The sequence below is a fragment of the Oncorhynchus nerka genome, linkage group LG12 (genome assembly GCF_034236695.1).
Source record: "Oncorhynchus nerka isolate Pitt River linkage group LG12, Oner_Uvic_2.0, whole genome shotgun sequence".
NCBI lineage: Eukaryota > Metazoa > Chordata > Actinopteri > Salmoniformes > Salmonidae > Oncorhynchus > Oncorhynchus nerka.
Genome location: NC_088407.1, coordinates 60730081 through 60748379, shown reverse-complemented (window position 1 = coordinate 60748379; position 18299 = coordinate 60730081). Strand labels below are relative to the sequence as shown.

Below are 18299 nucleotides of genomic sequence, written 5' to 3'. Positions count from 1 at the left end.
TGTAAAATTTAGGAAATCTTTTCCCAAATATTCCCACAAATTAAAAAAAATAGATATGATCGTGTCTCAATGAAATTATGAAATGATTGCTTTCAAAATTTAAACAATCTCTTTTTGGGCTTAGGTGTGGGTCAATTTGACCATTCGCTCCTACAAAAACCGTCCCGCGGCTGAATCTTGTTGCCTAACCCTGCCCTGAAGGAAGTGTTCCGGTGTGTCATTATTACCTCCATGGTCATGTTATTAATGTAGATTAGCATGCTCTTTCATGTAAAATCCTAACATGGAAATGACCAGTGCTTAGCACTTGGCTCGCTCTGTTTGACACAAGCCCTTAATAATGGGTGTAACTGCACTTTTCTTTATTTGACCACAGCAATATTGGATATCTTAACTACCATATAATTAAAAACTCAATGGCAGATACTGGGGGTGAGTGAATAATTGGGCACTTTTTAAAGCACAATTTTTGCAGAATCTTAACAGCTTACAAGTGTTACCATTGTAACATTCTTGACATTTGGAAAGATTTTTTTGCCTTTTTACTGTTCTGTGGGTTGTGAAGTGTTCTGTATGTTTTCTAGTGGGGGGCAGGCGCCTTAAACAATCTCTCCTTTTAAGAGATAATTGTGACCTAGTAACCACCCAGCTAGCACATTTTGTTCCTTCAATGTTTTGGGAACATACGTTTTTGGTTTCCCATTGGTTCTGGGAACGAAGCCATACGTTTCCTGACCGGTTAAACTGAAAGCTTTTTAATCGTGCTGAGAACAGAAGTGAAAATTATGCCTGTCTGGGAATGTTTATTTATCGGTTGAAGGGAGGTTCTGATAATGTTTTACTCTGGTTCTTTGAACGTTTTCCTGGGAGGTTTTATTAATGCACTGAGAATGGAAATTACAAGTTATTTTGAGGTTTTTGATAACTTCCTTAAAACTTTCATTGAACGTTTCAATAAGACTTTTAATAACACTACTAGCTTATTTTGTTTACATAAAAAAACACTCCAAGCACAGATAGGACACATGGTAATTCATTAGGAATTAATCACGTGAACACATTTACTTTTTGTGACACGGCGTCAGTGTGATTCGTATCTATAATCTTCTGTTGTCTAGCTATGGAATTAGTCCACTGCGCCACCAGGATGGTGCTAGCATGCCATGTTTTTATACACATACAAAGCTGTTCTTTTAAATCTATTCAAACAGACCTTATTTCAAGCGCTCAAAAACTAGTCGATTTCCGTGGCACCGTGGAAATGTAATTTGCATAATTACCTCTGGCTTAAATCTGTCAATTTAAGCCAGAGATATGTTTTTTTTTCATTAGATACATCTCAATCCACCACATCCGCCGATATCGCATTTCGTGTCTGCGGTGAAAGGGGACAGAGCTAGAGCGGTGTTTGTCCCGAAAATCGGTCTTCTCACAAAATCGTCTGTAGCATCCGAACAGTTTAGCTTACAAACTATTATGACCCTCTATAAAAATATGAAACTCTCACGAACACGATGGTGTTCTCCGTTTTGCTCTACGAGCGTCTTGGGACTCGTCGGAAGACGGCACAGCCGATTTGCCAACTTCTGTCTGTAGCGTCCGAACAGTTTGGGCTACACACTAAAAAATGAGACTCTCACAAACACATACATGTCAGTTGTTTTGCTCTAGGATGCCCACAGGCCTCACAAGACTCGTCTGAAGGTCCCCAGGTCCCAGTTTTTTAAAAATGATGTATGTATGTATGTATGTATGTATGTATGTATGTATGTATGTACAGTGCCTTGCGAAAGTATTCGGCCCCCTTGAACTTTGCGACCTTTTGCCACATTTCAGGCTTCAAACATAAAGATATAAAACTGTATTTTTTTGTGAAGAATCAACAACAAGTGGGACACAATCATGAAGTGAAACGACATTTATTGGATATTTCAAACTTTTTTAACAAATCAAAAACTGAAAAATTGGGCGTGCAAAATTATTCAGCCCCTTTACTTTCAGTGCAGCAAACTCTCTCCAGAAGTTCAGTGAGGATCTCTGAATGATCCAATGTTGACCTAAATGACTAATGATGATAAATACAATCCACCTGTGTGTAATCAAGTCTCCGTATAAATGCACCTGCACTGTGATAGTCTCAGAGGTCCGTTAAAAGCGCAGAGAGCATCATGAAGAACAAGGAACACACCAGGCAGGTCCGAGATACTGTTGTGAAGAAGTTTAAAGCCGGATTTGGATACAAAAAGATTTCCCAAGCTTTAAACATCCCAAGGAGGACTGTGCAAGCGATAATATTGAAATGGAAGGAGTATCAGACCACTGCAAATCTACCAAGACCTGGCCATCCCTCTAAACTTTCAGCTCATACAAGGAGAAGACTGATCAGAGATGCAGCCAAGAGGCCCATGATCACTCTGGATGAACTGCAGAGATCTACAGCTGAGGTGGGAGACTCTGTCAATAGGACAACAATCAGTCGTACATTGCACAAATCTGGCCTTTATGGAAGAGTGGCAAGAAGAAAGCCATTTGTTAAAGATATCCATAAAAAGTGTTGTTTAAAGTTTGCCACAAGCCACCTGGGAGACACACCAAATATGTGGAAGAAGGTGCTCTGGTCAGATGAAACCAAAATTGAACTTTTTGGCAACAATGCAAAACGTTATGTTTGTCGTAAAAGCAACACAGCTCATCACCCTGAACACACCATCCCCACTGTCAAACATGGTGGTGGCAGCATCATGGTTTGGGCCTGCTTTTCTTCAGCAGGGACAGGGAAGATGGTTAAAATTGATGGGAAGATGGATGGAGCCAAATACAGGACCATTCTGGAAGAAAACCTGATGGAGTCTGCAAAAGACCTGAGACTGGGACGGAGATTTGTCTTCCAACAAGACAATGATCCAAAACATAAAGCAAAATCTACAATGGAATGGTTCAAAAATAAACATATCCAGGTGTTAGAATGGCCAAGTCAAAGTCCAGACCTGAATCCAATCGAGAATCTGTGGCAAGAACTGAAAACTGCTGTTCACAAATGCTCTCCATCCAACCTCACTGAGCTCGAGCTGTTTTGCAAGGAGGAATGGGAAAAAATGTCAGTCTCTCGATGTGCAAAACTGATAGAGACATACCCCAAGCGACTTACAGCTGTAATCGCAGCAAAAGGTGGCGCTACAAAGTATTAACTTAAGGGGGCTGAATAATTTTGCACGCCCAATTTTTCCGTTTTTGATTTGTTAAAAAGTTTGAAATATCCAATAAATGTCGTTCCACTTCATGATTGTGTCCCACTTGTTGTTGATTCTTCACAAAAAAATACAGTTTTATATCTTTATGTTTGAAGCCTGAAATGTGGCAAAAGGTCGCAAAGTTCAAGGGGGCCGAATACTTTCGCAAGGCACTGTATGTATGTATGGAGACTGTAAAAAATAAGGCGTTAAATACATATATATTGTTTTACATATATTTATAAACTGAGCAAGAAAAGAAACGTCCTGCGTTGCATCGATTATATGCAACGCAGGACACGCTAGATAAACTAGTAATATCATCAACCATGTGTAGTTAACTAAGATAAGTTTAATGCTAGCTAGCAACTTCCCTTGGCTTCTTGCTGCCCTCGTGTAACCGGTAGTCAGCCTGCCACGTAGGCTCCTTGTGGAGTGCAATTTAAGGCAGGTTGTTCAAGCGTTGGACTAGTAACCGGAAGGTTGCAAAAACGAATCCCCGAGCTGACAAGGTAAAAATCTGTCATTCTGCCCCTGAACAAGGCAGTTAACCCATTGTTCCTAGGCCGTCATTGAAAATAAGAATGTGTTCTTAATAACTGACTTGCCCAGTTAAATAAAGGTGTAAAAAATAAATAAATAATAATAATCGGCAAATCGGTGTCCAAAAATACCGGTTGTTATTGAAAACTTGAAATCGGCCCTAATTAATCGTCCATTCCGATTAACCGGTCAGCCTCTAATTTTGATCCCCCCCCCCTCTTGTTCAGGGACACATTATTCTATTTCTGTTAGTCACATGTCTGTGGAACTTGTTCAGTTTATGTCTCAGTTGTTGAACCTCATGTTCATACAAATATTTACACATGCTAAGTTTGCTGAAAATAAATGCAGTTTTTTTGCTGAGTTTATAAATTGAACTTTTTTTCTCTCTCAGATATAGGACAGACACCTCAGAACAAACTTCCTTTAGATTTTTTGAGGGGGACTATCTGTTGTTCCATGTAGTGAATCTGTTATTCAATGCGTTTGTATGGACTAATAGCAGTAAGGACAAATGAAAATGGTCATACTTTTTATGTATATATTTTTTATACTTCAAGTGGTATTAAAATTACAAATCAAATAGCTAAATGATCCTTGGTATGACCTTCTTAAAAAAACGCAGTCATAGCTTAGTAGAACCCTCCCTCCCCCGGTTTAGACAGGGCTTAGACTGTAAAGGGTTAAGATCAGGTGTGGCCAATTAGTGGGCGCGGCCAACACACCTTGGGCGCATTCAGCAGGATTGAACGTTTTGGAACATTCAGATAGAAATAGTGTATGTACATCAAAAATACCTCTCTGATATGTAGAATAAGGAATCCGGCTCTATTCATGGCATTTCTATCTGCAACGTTCAGGAATGTTTGGCAACTGAACATGACCCTGAACACACTTACAAGATAGAGGATAGAGAGAGTTTTGTTGATGCTGAGAACAAAATATGTTTTAATAACATTCTTAGAACATTCTCTGAACGTTACTAAAGTTTTCTTGTGCTTTTTATGGAAAGTTTTCTTAATATTCTGAGATCATAATGTATATTTTTAAGTAAATTCTTAAAATGTTCTCTGAATGTTACTAAACTTCTTTTTGTGGTTTTTATGGAAAGTTTTTATAACGTTCTCAGAACAATTTGAGACACTTACTTTAAATAAAACTGTAGGAAACGTTATCCTGAAGTACTGAAATTCACACAGAAGAACTTTACTTCTTAACGTTCTTGGAACAATTTGAGAACATGACTTTAAGTGTTAGCTCGGCAGCTCCTGGTTACAAATATTATCAAAGCTTTTCTATAGCCTATCAAAACATTTTGACAATGTTTCTCCTTTTATTTTTGTCTGTCATCATGTTGCTGACTGAAATAACAGGTTATAGGAGAAGCTGTTCTAGAAAGAGTTATCTTTACGTTTTACAAGCACAGAATGTGAAACCCACACTCACAACCTGCATTTCGGGGCTAGAACAGTTCCCACAGCAACTAGACAGCAGCACACAAACACACACTCACAGTGTCACACGATACAAAAGCTGTAGTTGTTTGCCCATCAGTAAATAAAGTCACCTCCTCATTCGCCAGCCTCCTAATTACTACCGCTGGTCCCAGCTAAAGGCACACTTACAGAGGTGTAAATGACTTAGGATGAAGCAGGAGTTACCCAGATCAGATGGGTAAACATTTTTCACCTGCCAGAAAGTAACATGTCCCTTCTAAACCAGTCATGTTAAACACAGTAGACCATCTAAGAAGGCAAGGTCTCCATCCCACCACCATCTGGTCTCTGTTAGGAGTTTGGCCCTCACCCAGGTGTGGCTGGAGGGTTTGGAACCATCAGCTGTGTAGTGAACTCCACATCACGACCCCAGGCCGGGCCCTGGCCTGGAGCCAAAACAAGCCCCCCAGCCAGCCTGCCCTGGGAGCTCCCTTATGGAGACCTCCACCGTGGTGGTGGAAACCCCCCCACTAACTCAGACTATCACATTCTCTGAGTGTGTTACTGCAGACCCTAACAGGGTATAACTAGTGGGGGGCCACATGAGAAAACATGTTCACAGTGGGGGAAAGAAAAGGAACAATATGTAAAAACATATCCTCACTGAGCCACGTCTTGGAAATTATATATGACGGGATTGAAGTAATGTCTAATATTAAAACTGTCGGTCGTAAGCTTCAACCGGGAGAGCGGATTTGGTGTCTTGAGTTATGGTTTCTCAACAACACGTCCTTGTTGAATCAGGTTGATGTCACAGCAAATATATGGCAGGAATTGGTTTGACAGTTGTCCAGTGAGAATGCCTACAAGGATTTGTAAATGCTATGTTTATAGAAATGTCTGGGTCTTTGTGTGTCTGGTCTGGTATGGAATCAAGATATGGTTTTAAGAGGTTTTCAGAGTTCTTGCCCAGTTAGTACATTTGGTTCCTTGGAAGTTGTGGGAAAGTATATTTTTGGTTTCCCATTGGTTCTGGGAACGAAGCCATAAGTGAAACTTTTTCAAATGTTCTGAGAACGAAGTGCAAATTTAGCCTGTATTGGGAACATTCATTTTTATTTTGCAGGAAGGTTTTGAGAACGTTTTATAATAACTTACTTAAAACTTTCACTAAATGTTACAATAAGACTTGTAATAACACTGCAATCTCATTTTGGGTAAACTTTTATGAACTCCAAGCACAGACAGGACACATGTAAATTAATTTCCTTTGGCATTAATCATGCAAACACATTTCTTTTTTATTGTGACATGGCATCTGTGAGATTTAAACACATAATCTTCTTTTCTCTACACATGGAATTGGATGGAGCTAGCATGCAATGTTTTTTACGCATACAAAGCTGTTCATTTTAGTCTATTCAAACAGACCCCATTTCAAAGGAAACAAGCACTCATTAAGATCACGTGTGGCCAATTAATAATGGGCGCGGCCAACACACCTGAAAACAATTAACTTTCTCTATCCTTTATCTTGTTTTGTTGATGCTGAGAATGCAATGTACAGTGCACTCGGAAAGTATTCAGACCCCTTGACTTTTTCCACATTTTGTTACGTTACAGTCTTATTCTAAAATTGATTAAATTGTTTTTTTTCCCCTCATCAAACTGCACACAATACTCCATAATGACAAAGCAAAAATAGGTTTTGCTAAGTAAAAAATAAATGAAATATCACATGTACATAGGTATTCAGACCCTTTAATCAGTACTTTGGCACCTTTGGTAGCGATTACAGCCTCAAATCTTCTTGGGTATGACGCTACAAGCTTGTATCACCTATATTTGGGGAGTTTCCCCCATTCTTCTCTGCAGATCCTCTCAAGTGCTGTCAGGTTGGATGGGGAGCGTCACTCCACAGCTTTTTCAGGTCTCTCCAGAGATGTTAGATTGGGTTCAAGCCCGGGCTCTGGCTAGGCTACTCTAGGACATTCAGAGGCTTGTTCCGAAGCCACTCCTGCGAAGCCACTCCTGTGTTGTCTTGGCTGTGTGCTTAGGGTTGTTATCCTGTTGGAAGGTGAACCAGCACTCTGGTGCAGGTTTTCATCAAGGATCACTCTGTACTTTGTTCCGTTCATCTTTCCCTTGATCCTGACTAGTCTCCCAGTCCCTGCCGCTGAAAACATGCCCACAGCATGATGCTGCCACCACCATGCTTCATAGTAGGGATGGCGTCTTCCAGACGTGACGCTTGGCATTCAGGGCAAAGGGTTCAATCTTGGTTTCACCAGACCAGAGAATCTTGTGCGGGCTGTCATGTACCTTTTACTGAGGAGTGACTTCCATCTGGCCACTTTAACATAAAAGCCTGATTGGTGGAGTGCTGCAGAGATGGTTGTCCTTCTGGAAGGTTATCCCATCTCCACAGAGGAACTCTGGAGCTCTATCAGAGTGACCATTGGGTTTTTGGTCACCTCCCTGACCAAGGCCCTTCTCCCCAGATTGCTCAGTTTGGCCAAGTGCCCAGCTCTAGGAATAGTCTTGGTGGTTCCAAACTTCTTCCATTTAAGAATGATGGAGGCTACTGAGTTCTTGGGGACCTTCAATGCTGCAGAAATAGTTTCGTACCCTTCCCCAGATCTGTGCCTTGACACAATCCTGTCTTGGAGCTCTAGGGACAATTCCTTCAACCTCATGGCTTGGTTTTTTCTCTGACATAAACTGTCAACTGTGGGACCTTATATAGACAGGTGTGTGCCTTTCCAAATCATGTCCAATCAATTGAATTTACCACAGGTGGACTCCAATCAAGTTGTAGAAACATCTCAAGGATGATCAATGGAAACAGGATGCACCTGAGCTCAATTTCGAGTCTCATAGCAAAGGGTCTAAATACTTATGTAAATAAGGTATTTCAGTTTTTAATTTTTAATACATTTGCCAACATTTCAAAAAACCTGTTTTCACTTTGTCGTCATGAGGTATTGTGTGTAGATTGATAATGGGAAAAAAAAGTAATCCAAGGCTGTAACGTAACAAAATGTGGAAAAATTCAAGGGGCTTGACTACTTTCCGATTGTACTGTATATGTTTTTAAATAACATTCTTAGCTTCTCTGAACATTTCTAAAGTTTTATTGTGGTTTTTATGGAAAGTTTTCTTCACGTTCTGAGAACGAAATGTATGTTTTTAAATAACAGTCTTAGAACGTTTTCTGAACATTACGTTCCCAGAACAATTTGAGAACATGACGTTAAATATAACCATGAAGAAACCAGTTGGAAACATTATGCTGAAGTGCTGAAATTCCCACAGAAGAACGTTGTTTCTTAACATTCTCTGAAATATTTGAAAACATTCCCAATGTCAAACCTGTTGGAGAACATTCCTAGAACATGACCAAAATTGAAATGAAATGTAACCATGTTTGAGCATTTAGGAAATGTTCTGTTAAATTGTTGAAAACTAAGAAAATTGAGTTTGTTTTACTAAGTTCCTTAAATGAGGATGTTTCAAAGTTTCTTAAATGTGCTGAGAATGTTCCATGGCCAAGTAACTATCCTGCACCATTCACATAAAGTTGTGGAAAGGTTGTATACAAAATAACCATAGGACAACTATGGTCTCACCAAGCTCTGAGAAACATTAGGTTCTCAGAATGTTATGTGCTATCTGGGTGTCCTGTTGTGGGTTTGGCCCAAGGTTTGCTCTTGGCTTTTTCTGTTTTGTGTTGTTTAGTAAGTAACATCCGTCTAAAAGAGTTTGCTGTTATGTAATAGAATACTGAGCAATAATTTGTCATTATTTTTGCTTGAAAGTCACCTTAGTAAATGTTCTTTGAAGTATCATCATTAAAAAGAATACATTGTTGAGAAAATGTCTTATGTTATTGTTATGTATATAAATTCTGATCAGGCTTTTAAGTCTGTGTTTGTCAGTGTTGTCTGATCCAACCACTAGTTTTATTAATGGTTGTCATAAGGCACATAGTTCTGTGGTTATTTCTGCTTAGGTTGGCCAAAGCCATAAAGTGATGCCAGGTGTAACTGTGGCCAATGGCTATAGAAGATTCCCAGTTTACCTTCATATTTATTTACAAGCAGCATTTAGCATAACTATGCCCCACGGATCCAAAAGGGTGCATCTGGTTTGGGGGTCATCTCTTTAGTAAATTTGCCAGATTCACATCTGTTGACCAAAAAACCCTCAGTCCCAGAGATTAAGAGCAACGGAAGGCCAGATGTACCACAGACAGACAGACAGACAGACAGACAGACAGACAGACAGGCTGCATGTGGACATGTCTGCACAACCTGCTGCTGTCAAGACACACACACACACACTTCTAATTGCACTTTTCATCTTCCAATGTGTTTTACTGTAAAGCCCCCCCAAACTCCTCCACACATTTATTCCATGATAAAAAAAAGACCTGCAGATTCCTCCTTTTGCCAGAACCAGGTTTAAGAATTATAATTAAATGAACTTATACATGTAGACGGTGTCTTCAAAAGTATTCATACCCCTTTACTTATTCCACATGTTGTTGTGTTACAGCCTGAATTCAACATTGATTAAATATATTTTTCTCACAATATCCCATAATGTCAAAGTGAAAACATGTTTTGAAAATGAAATACAGAAATCTAATTTACATACAGTACCAGTCAAATGTTGGACACACCTACTCATGTCAGGTTGTAGAATAATAGTGAAGACTATCAAAACTATGAAATAACACATATGGAATCATGCAGTAACCAAAAAAGTGTTAAACAAATCAAAATAGATTTTATATTTGAGATTCTTCAAAGTAGCCACCCTTTGCCTTGATGACAGCTTTGTACACTTTTGGCATTCTCTCAACCAGTTTCAGTAACCTGGAATGCATTTCAAATAACATGTGTGCCTTGTTAATTTGTGTAATTTGTTCCTTCTTAATGCGTTTGTGCCAATCAGTTGTGTTGTGACAAGTTAGGGGTGGTATACAGAAGATATCCCTATTTGTTAAAAGACCAAGTCCATATTATGACAAGAACAGCTCAAATAAGCAAAGAGAAATGACAGTCCATCATTTGAAGAACAAGTGCAGTCGCAAAAACCATCAAGCGCTATGATGAAACTGGCTCTCATGAGGACCTCTGCTGCAGAGGATAAGTTCATTAGAGTTAACTGCACCTCAGATTGCAGCCCAAATAAATGTTTCACAGAGTGCAAGTAACAGACACATCTCAACATCAACTGTTCAGAGGAGACTGTATGAATCAGGCCTTCATGGTCGAATTAGTGCAAAGAAACCTCTACTGAAGGACACAAATAATAAGAAGAGACTTGCTTGGGACAAGAAACACGAGCAATGGACATTAGACCAGTGTGGAAATCTGTCCTTTGGTCTGATGAGTCCAAATTTGAGATTTTGGGTTCCGACCACCATGTCTTTGTGAGATGCGAAGCAGGTGAATGGATCATCTCCGCATGTGTGGTTCTCACTGTGAAGCATGGAGGAGGAGGTGTGATGGTGTGGGGGGTGCTTTTGCTGGTAACACTGTCACTTAACCAGCATGGTTACCACAGCATTCTGCAGCGATACGCCATCCCATCTGGTTTGCGATTAGTGGAACTATCATTTGTTTTTCAACAGGACAATGACCCCAAACACACCTCCAGGCTGTGTAAGGGCTATTTGACCAAGGAGAGTGATGGAGTGCTGCATCAGATGATCTGGCCTCCACAATCACCTGACCTCAACCCAATTGAGATGGCTTGGGATGAGTTGGACCGCAGAGTGAAGGAAAAGCAGCCAACAAGTGCTCAGCATATGTGGGAACTTCTTCAAGACGGTTGGAAAAGCATTCCTCATGAAGCTGGTTGAGAGAATGCCAAGAGTGTGCAAAGCTGGCATCAAGGCCAAGGGTGGCTACTTTGAAGAATCTCAAATATAAACTATATTTTTTATTTGTTTCCACTTTTTTGGTTACTACATGATTCCATATGTGTTATTTAATATTTTTGATGTCTTCACTATTATTCTACATTGTAGAAAATAGTACAAAAATAAAGAAAAAACCTAGGTTTGTCCAAACTTTTGACTGATTCTGTAAGTATTCACATCCATTTGCTATGACACTCCAAATTGAGCTCAGGTGCTTCCAATTTACTTCAATCATCCTTGAGCTGTCACTACAACTGAATTGGCGCAGTGGTCTAAGTCACTGCATCTCAGTGCAAGAGGCACCACTACAGTCCCTGGTTCGGATCCAGGCTGTATCACATCTGGCTGTGATTGGGAGTCCCATAGGGTGGCGCATAATTGGTCCAGCTTTGTCCGGGTTTGGCCGGAGTAGGCCGTCATTATAAATAAGAATTTGTTCTAAACTGACTTGCCTAGTTAAATAAAGGTTACGTTTAATAAATTAGATTGGAGTCAAGCTGTGGCCAATTCAATTGTTTGGACATGATTTAAAATGAAACACATGTCTATATAAGGTCCCACAGTTGACAGTAGATGTCAGAGTAGAAACTATATCATGAAGTCCAAGGAACTGGCTGTAGATTGTGATGAAGCATATATCTGGGGAAGTGTATAAAACATTTTTTAGAGTGTTGAAAGTTTCCAAAGCACAGTGTTCTCCATCATTGGTACATTGAACAAATATGTCTGGAGGATACCAGGCACAGCTCTTTACCCGTCTAACATCATCCCTACCATGAAGCATGGTGGTGGCAGCATCATACTATGGGGATGCTTTTCAGTGGCATGGACTGGGTGACTGGTAAGAATACAGGCAACAATGAATGGAGCCAAATACAGGCAAATGCTTGATGAGAACCTGGCGCAAATGCCCTTAGACTGGGGCAAAGACTTTACGTTCCAACAGTACAATAACCCCAAGCATACAGCTAAAGAAATTCTGGAATGGCTTCAGAACAAGAATGTGAAAGTCCTTGAGTGGCCCAGTTAAAGCCCAGACTTGAATCCCATTCAAAATCTGTGGAAAGACTTGAAGATTGTTGTTTCCCTCCGCTTTTCATCTAAACTAAGAATTGGAGAAAATCTCAAAATCCAGATGTGCAAAGCTGATACAGATATACCAAAGACGACTCAAAGCTGTAATCACCGCAAAAAGTGCTTCTACAAAGTATTTACTCAGGGGTGTGAATACTTATGTAAATTATATTTCTGTATTTCATTTTCAATAAATTTACAAAAGATTCTTAACATGTTTTCACTTTGTTATTCTGGGGTATTGTGTGTAGATGGGTGAGAATGTATTTTTTTTAATCAATTTTGAATTCAGTAACACAACAAAATGTGGAATAAGTCAAGGGATATGAATACTTTCTGAATATTTCCAATATTCATTCACAATCGCAATACACCGTTTTAAACCACAGAATGAATGAACACTTCACCAGCAAACCAGTCATTCATTAAATGAGCCAGGAATGATAAGTAGTGGGAATGCAGTCCACCTTGATGACCAATTATTGCCAAAAAAAGGGAAACTGAACATCGAATTACTGGAATTCCTCTGATTTGTATCGTAAATAGCCACAGAAACATGTTTCCAAAATAGCAAAACCTCCGGCAGGCCAAACTGAATCAAATGACGAGGAAGTAAAAGGTCACCTTATTAGGTGGAAACACTTTTACTTTACTTATTGACTGTCACTACTGTACCAGAATTGGACTCCAGTATTTTATAGATGAAAATAGTCTCTCTTGTTCTACTGGTATCTCACTCTAATCTATGTGATATTCAAAGTAAGATTCACAGCAGGCATCTCGCAGTGAACATTATCTGGGCTACAGTATCACACAAAGTTGATCTGAGTCAACTGACTATTCAGATCTCCTATTAGTAGTGTTTATTTTTGGTTGGTTAGAAGGTTTAATCCTCACATATCAAAGTTACCATTTAAATCCTGACCAACAGGTGTTTACACACTGAGTTTGGCTCGTCATGATCATAAGACGGACTTCACCGGCCATAGAGAGAGGGCTAGCCCTTTGCATTCATACCGCCCGGGTCACTATGCATCAGTGTCATTAGGGTTGCGATGGATTCTCCTCCTGACATGGTCTCTTTGTTAATTGGATTAATGACATGGTCTGCTGAACACAAACTTGAATTTAGGACTGAATGCAGAATGCCTCTCACAGGAGGGAGACTCCCCACAGTGCATACTGTGTCTCGCTGACCATCTCACCCCAACACAGTGAGTTTACCCAGTGCCATGGCACAAAGACTTATCGATGTCTTCTGCAGTTGAATTCATACTTGCTGCACATACTGTAGTGAAGACCAAATGGTACATGGAATGTATTTGAACATGCAATAAGTATAATCAGCCATGAAATAATGGCCCTTGGTTTAAATCCGTAGCTGTCTTTGAGAGGGCAGATGAAAGGTGCATCATTCTTGAAGAGAAATGAAGTTGTTTTCAACCTTTTAAGCAGCCAGTGATTGACAGAGTGAAATGCGGTAGAAAGGAGTTTCTTTTTGATTTCCTTCCAGCTTTCTTTGGCCTGCTGTGCTGCTCAGGGCCCCATCCAACCCTAAAATAACTCTTCAAGCAGAAAGTCTGCCTCTCTCTCTTTCATTCCCCCCTTCCTCGCTATTTCTCTCCTTTTCCAAACAAAAATGTCCTGCATGTAGAATGTTTCTTTAATTCCATCATATCCTCACGGCTGTTAGGGATAGATTAAAGCCTTCCAGTGTGGACAGATTTGGAGACACCGTTAGGAATGATGTATGTTTTGATTCAAGCTCTGCTGCCCAAAATCAGAATGACGTACTTTGTAGTTACCTCATCCTACATAACCTACAGAGGTGTCATGCCCATAGGGGGCACAGGGGCACATGCCCCCTCAGATTCTGGTATTTCTTGTATTTTTTAAATGAACATGACTAGCCAGTTAGCATTTTTATGAAGTTGGCTTTAGCTAGCCCAGATAGGTTCCCAATCACCAAACCTCGTATCTAGCTACCTAGCTAAGAAGCCATTGCAGGTTATCATTCAAGTTGGAGTAGCTAGCTTGTCTAACCATGCCTGCTGGTAAGGTTGGGAGACTTTAGAAAAGCAAGCAATAACTAAATATACTGAATAAGACTCATATTCCTTTCAATATTTTATCCAGATGCGGAGAAGCATATTTTGTTTCTTTAAATAAAGAAACACCAGGGGCAAAAAGAAACACCAGTCAGGAGGGTACAGACAGCTCAAGAGGTATGCTTATATATGAAGAAAAATAGACATAGAATTAAGCATAATGATTATGGCTGTAGATTTCCAACCCCCAGCCATCCTCACATACTTTTTGCCCCCTCAGATTTTTCAGGGCATACAGTATGACGCCTCTGATAACATGGGGCTATGTACCATCCTACTGAAGCTCTCATTTGGGGCCCTGTCAACTCAGGGGGAGTGAGTTCAGGTTGACTATACCTTGTTGTAAAACAGAGTCCACCTGTAATATGCTTTCCTCTCACATAAACACGTGTCCACCAGCTGCTAAAGTAAAGCATCAAGGACATACATGTGTGAGCATTTTGGGAAATTATTTTGGCTTCTGGTATTGGTGCTTTTTTGAATATCTATTTTGTTCCAGATGCATTGGACATGCATTGCTACAGTCCAAACACTGTTCATGATTTAGTGTGAAGACTGTCTTTGCATTCAACCACTGTATATTCTTGCCTATCATTGAATCTGACAGTGTTCCATTGCTTCCATGGCTGTGGGCCAGTTGCTCATCCTTATCAAAACCAAATCTGCTTGTGAGCCAAGTCACCTGTCATTTTCATTGGGAGAAAATATGTTTATGTTCCATTCAATTGTTTGAAGAGCATACACTGCTAAATGCATTAGCTGTATGGAAGAGTTAAATATCAGGCTTGAAGGACATTATGAGCCAATATACAGTACTGTTGAAAATGTCTTTGCCATGTATTGTCATCTAGCATGACACACACATAGAGTTTAGCCTGAAATCTCTTTGAAAGAAAAGTGAATTAGGCATAAACAGTTCATGTATATAGGGCATGCTGATAAGGATCAAATCTGCCTAGAAACGTGGCTTGTTTCTTTACAGGACCACTGGAAGGTATTTAAACCACTGGCCTCTCTGGTGACGTTGTTCAGTCAGGGGTGAAGTAATTGCTACACAGACAGGCCGTCCCTGCTTTACAGGCGCACTGCGGATTAGCAGGGGGTTACACAGTTCACCGTTCAGGGGCATAACTCTCCCTGGCAGTCTGGATGGTTTTATGGGCTATTAGACAGATCCTGTAATCAATACACACACCATGTTCACAGAGCCCTATCATTACCCACACACTGGGATGGACACTCCCCAAACCAGGAGGCCTCCCTTCTCCTCACCAGCTGTTGTCTGTCTGGAGGTGGCAATCAGGTTCTGTTTGGGCCTCCTCTGGCCACATGTTTTTCTAATTGCTACCATGGACCACAGCATAGCTAGAATGAGTTACTGCATTGGCTGTGGATGAGGAGGGGAAAGGTTTGTTTTTCTGTTTACGCGTTGGTTTTGGTTGGCGAGCCCCTGTTGATATAGGGCCACTAGAGACGGAAGTAGAACGCTGTTACTCTGCTCTAGCAATGGGTTGTCTGACGGGTCTAATACATTGTTCAATGACATTTGACTGTTTCTGTTTCTTTAAGCGCGATGTAAGGAGAGAGTGGGTCTGTCAGAGATATCTTAACAGAGAGACTGTAGAGAACTTTGCAAGACTTTGCTTGATTGACCGGGTCACATACAGTACAACACCAAACGGTAAACACTCCCCACCTCTCTGTACCCGATAGCCTTATGGCCATATGGAAACTGTTGTGATGTTATCCCCTTGAGAATGGAGTCGAAATTACACGTACAGTAGAGGGCACATACCCCCAGATATCCCCCCAGAGGATTGCTCATTAAAGGCTGAAGGAGGTGTAGGTGGAGAGGTACAGTATAGCATGGCTAAAAGTAATGTACACAATGTCATGGGTCAGCCTCAGGTTACCTAAATCCCCATGCCAATTTGAGTGGAGAGGGAGTGAAAGCCCAGACTACTGTATTAGGTTGAAAAACCGCACTGTGACAGAAAAAGTGAAAAGATATGAAAGGGGCACCTCCATTTTCTGAAATGTTACCCCATAAGGCTTTACTAGAAAGTACCACAGAACTACCACAAAGGACCAGTCATCAGTCAGTCCTGAGCTGAGATCCCTCACTTCTACTGCTGGTAATGAATAGGCTTCTAGATGGTAGATGGTGACAGGGAGGGTGACAGGGAGGGTGACAGGGAATTACATATTGGGCAATGGACAGTGACAATCTCTTAGGGAGGTTGATTGATTGTACTGAAATGTGCAAATGCTCACTTTTGAAAACAATGTAACCTGTGCCATTGAATAACATAAATACTCTGATCAAGATCAGGCTGAAATACCAGTGTACCACAATTCTGCAATGTTACTTATTTGGTAGAAAACATTTTAGACATTATTTCACCCTCCAAAGCTTGGCCTACCGTTTAACTAGCTTTAAAGACATCCGTTGACTAGCAGAAGACAATAGTATTTTCCTAAGTTTGTCCAATGTTGGATAGTGCTGAAAATGGGGTTTAATAAAACCTCCTGGGAGCAGGTTTTTTGTTGTAATGGAGAAGGTGAGAGAGTGTGGTAAAGTTAGGGCCACGTGTTATGGTTTCTCTCTGATATCACACACATGGCTTAGTGTTCCAGAGTTTAGCATGTTTCCATTCTTAACTTTGAACAGACATTCTTCCATACATTTCCATATATTTTGAAAATCCAACTCAAAACACAAAAATGATTATCCCCCACCCCCTCTTCCAGTGTTCTAGTTTTGTTTGAAAGGGCCCTTGGTGGTGAGATCTTTAGTTATTTGTGTTCTCTTGTTCAAAGAGTGCCTGAATCCTAATCTGTATAACGGCTCACTGGCCATAAATCTCTTAATGGCACATCATCTCCTCCAACCGTAGAGAGAGGGGTACCCAAGATTATCCCGATTCCGTTCTCATTATTGATATCATTTTCAAAAGCACCAATATCAAGTTAGCAGAAGTAGTATTATTGACCTGTGAAAGAAAATGGAGACAATTTTGTATGTGTTTGAGTTATGTCAAATATTTGGTTTCAAATTTCTTGTCCTGAATGAGAGGATTGTAAAAGTTTGATAGGTTGTATTACTTTGAGGTGGAGAGAGGGGGCAAATATCTAGTGAATAGTAATGGACTGGAGACAGCGAGAGCCAGGCTCCATACAGTGGATGTGGGCTGCTGCCTGCTGCCTTCCACTGAAGTAAAGGCTTCCCTCAGGCCTGCTGTGCTGTGGGAGCTAAGAATGCTATTTACCCAAATTAAGGCCCTGGCTTATTTTAATATTCATAATTTAGTATGCTCACCACTAATACAATCAAAAACTCATACAGTACAATATATTCAAATGTTCTCTGCTTTTTCAGAATAGGTTTTATGGTCTGTTTTGAAGGATGACTGATAGTGTAGTTTGGCCACAGAGTGAATGTTGTTTGGAAAGCAGGGATGATGGGGTAGACCTCAGCTGTCATGGATTTGTTCAGGACTGTTATCCCTCTGACATTCCCCCATTCTCCCTTCCTGAAGACTGTCCTTAGATAACTTCAACTGGAGATTGGTTTTAAGGACAAAACTTGGGCTGAATTTCACATGCATACTGTTTTTACTCCTAGATACAGTGCATTCGGGAAGTATTCAGACCTCTTGACTTTTTCCACATTTTGTTACGTTTCTAAAATTTATTAAATCACATTTTGTCCTCATCAATCTACACACAATACCCCACAAAGCAAAATGTCACGATCGTTGGTTGAATTAATGGACCAAGGCGCAGCGTGCATAGAGTTCCACATGTTTACTGGATGAAACTCACCGAAAACAATAAAGCGCAAAACGAAACATGAAACTAATGTAGTGCTCGCAGGCAACTAGACATAGACAAGATCCCACAAAAACCCAGTGGGAAAAGGCTGCCTAAATATGATCCCCAATCAGAGACAACGATTGGGTATGGTATGGTTCCC

General features: G+C 40.4%; 1 protein-coding gene across 1 annotated transcript in view; it reads left to right on the top strand.

Annotated features, from left to right (window-relative positions):
* The window catches only part of LOC115138494 (latent-transforming growth factor beta-binding protein 2-like), a 146409-nt gene that overhangs the window by 8525 nt on the left and 119585 nt on the right, over positions 1–18299 (top strand). The window lies entirely within an intron of this gene.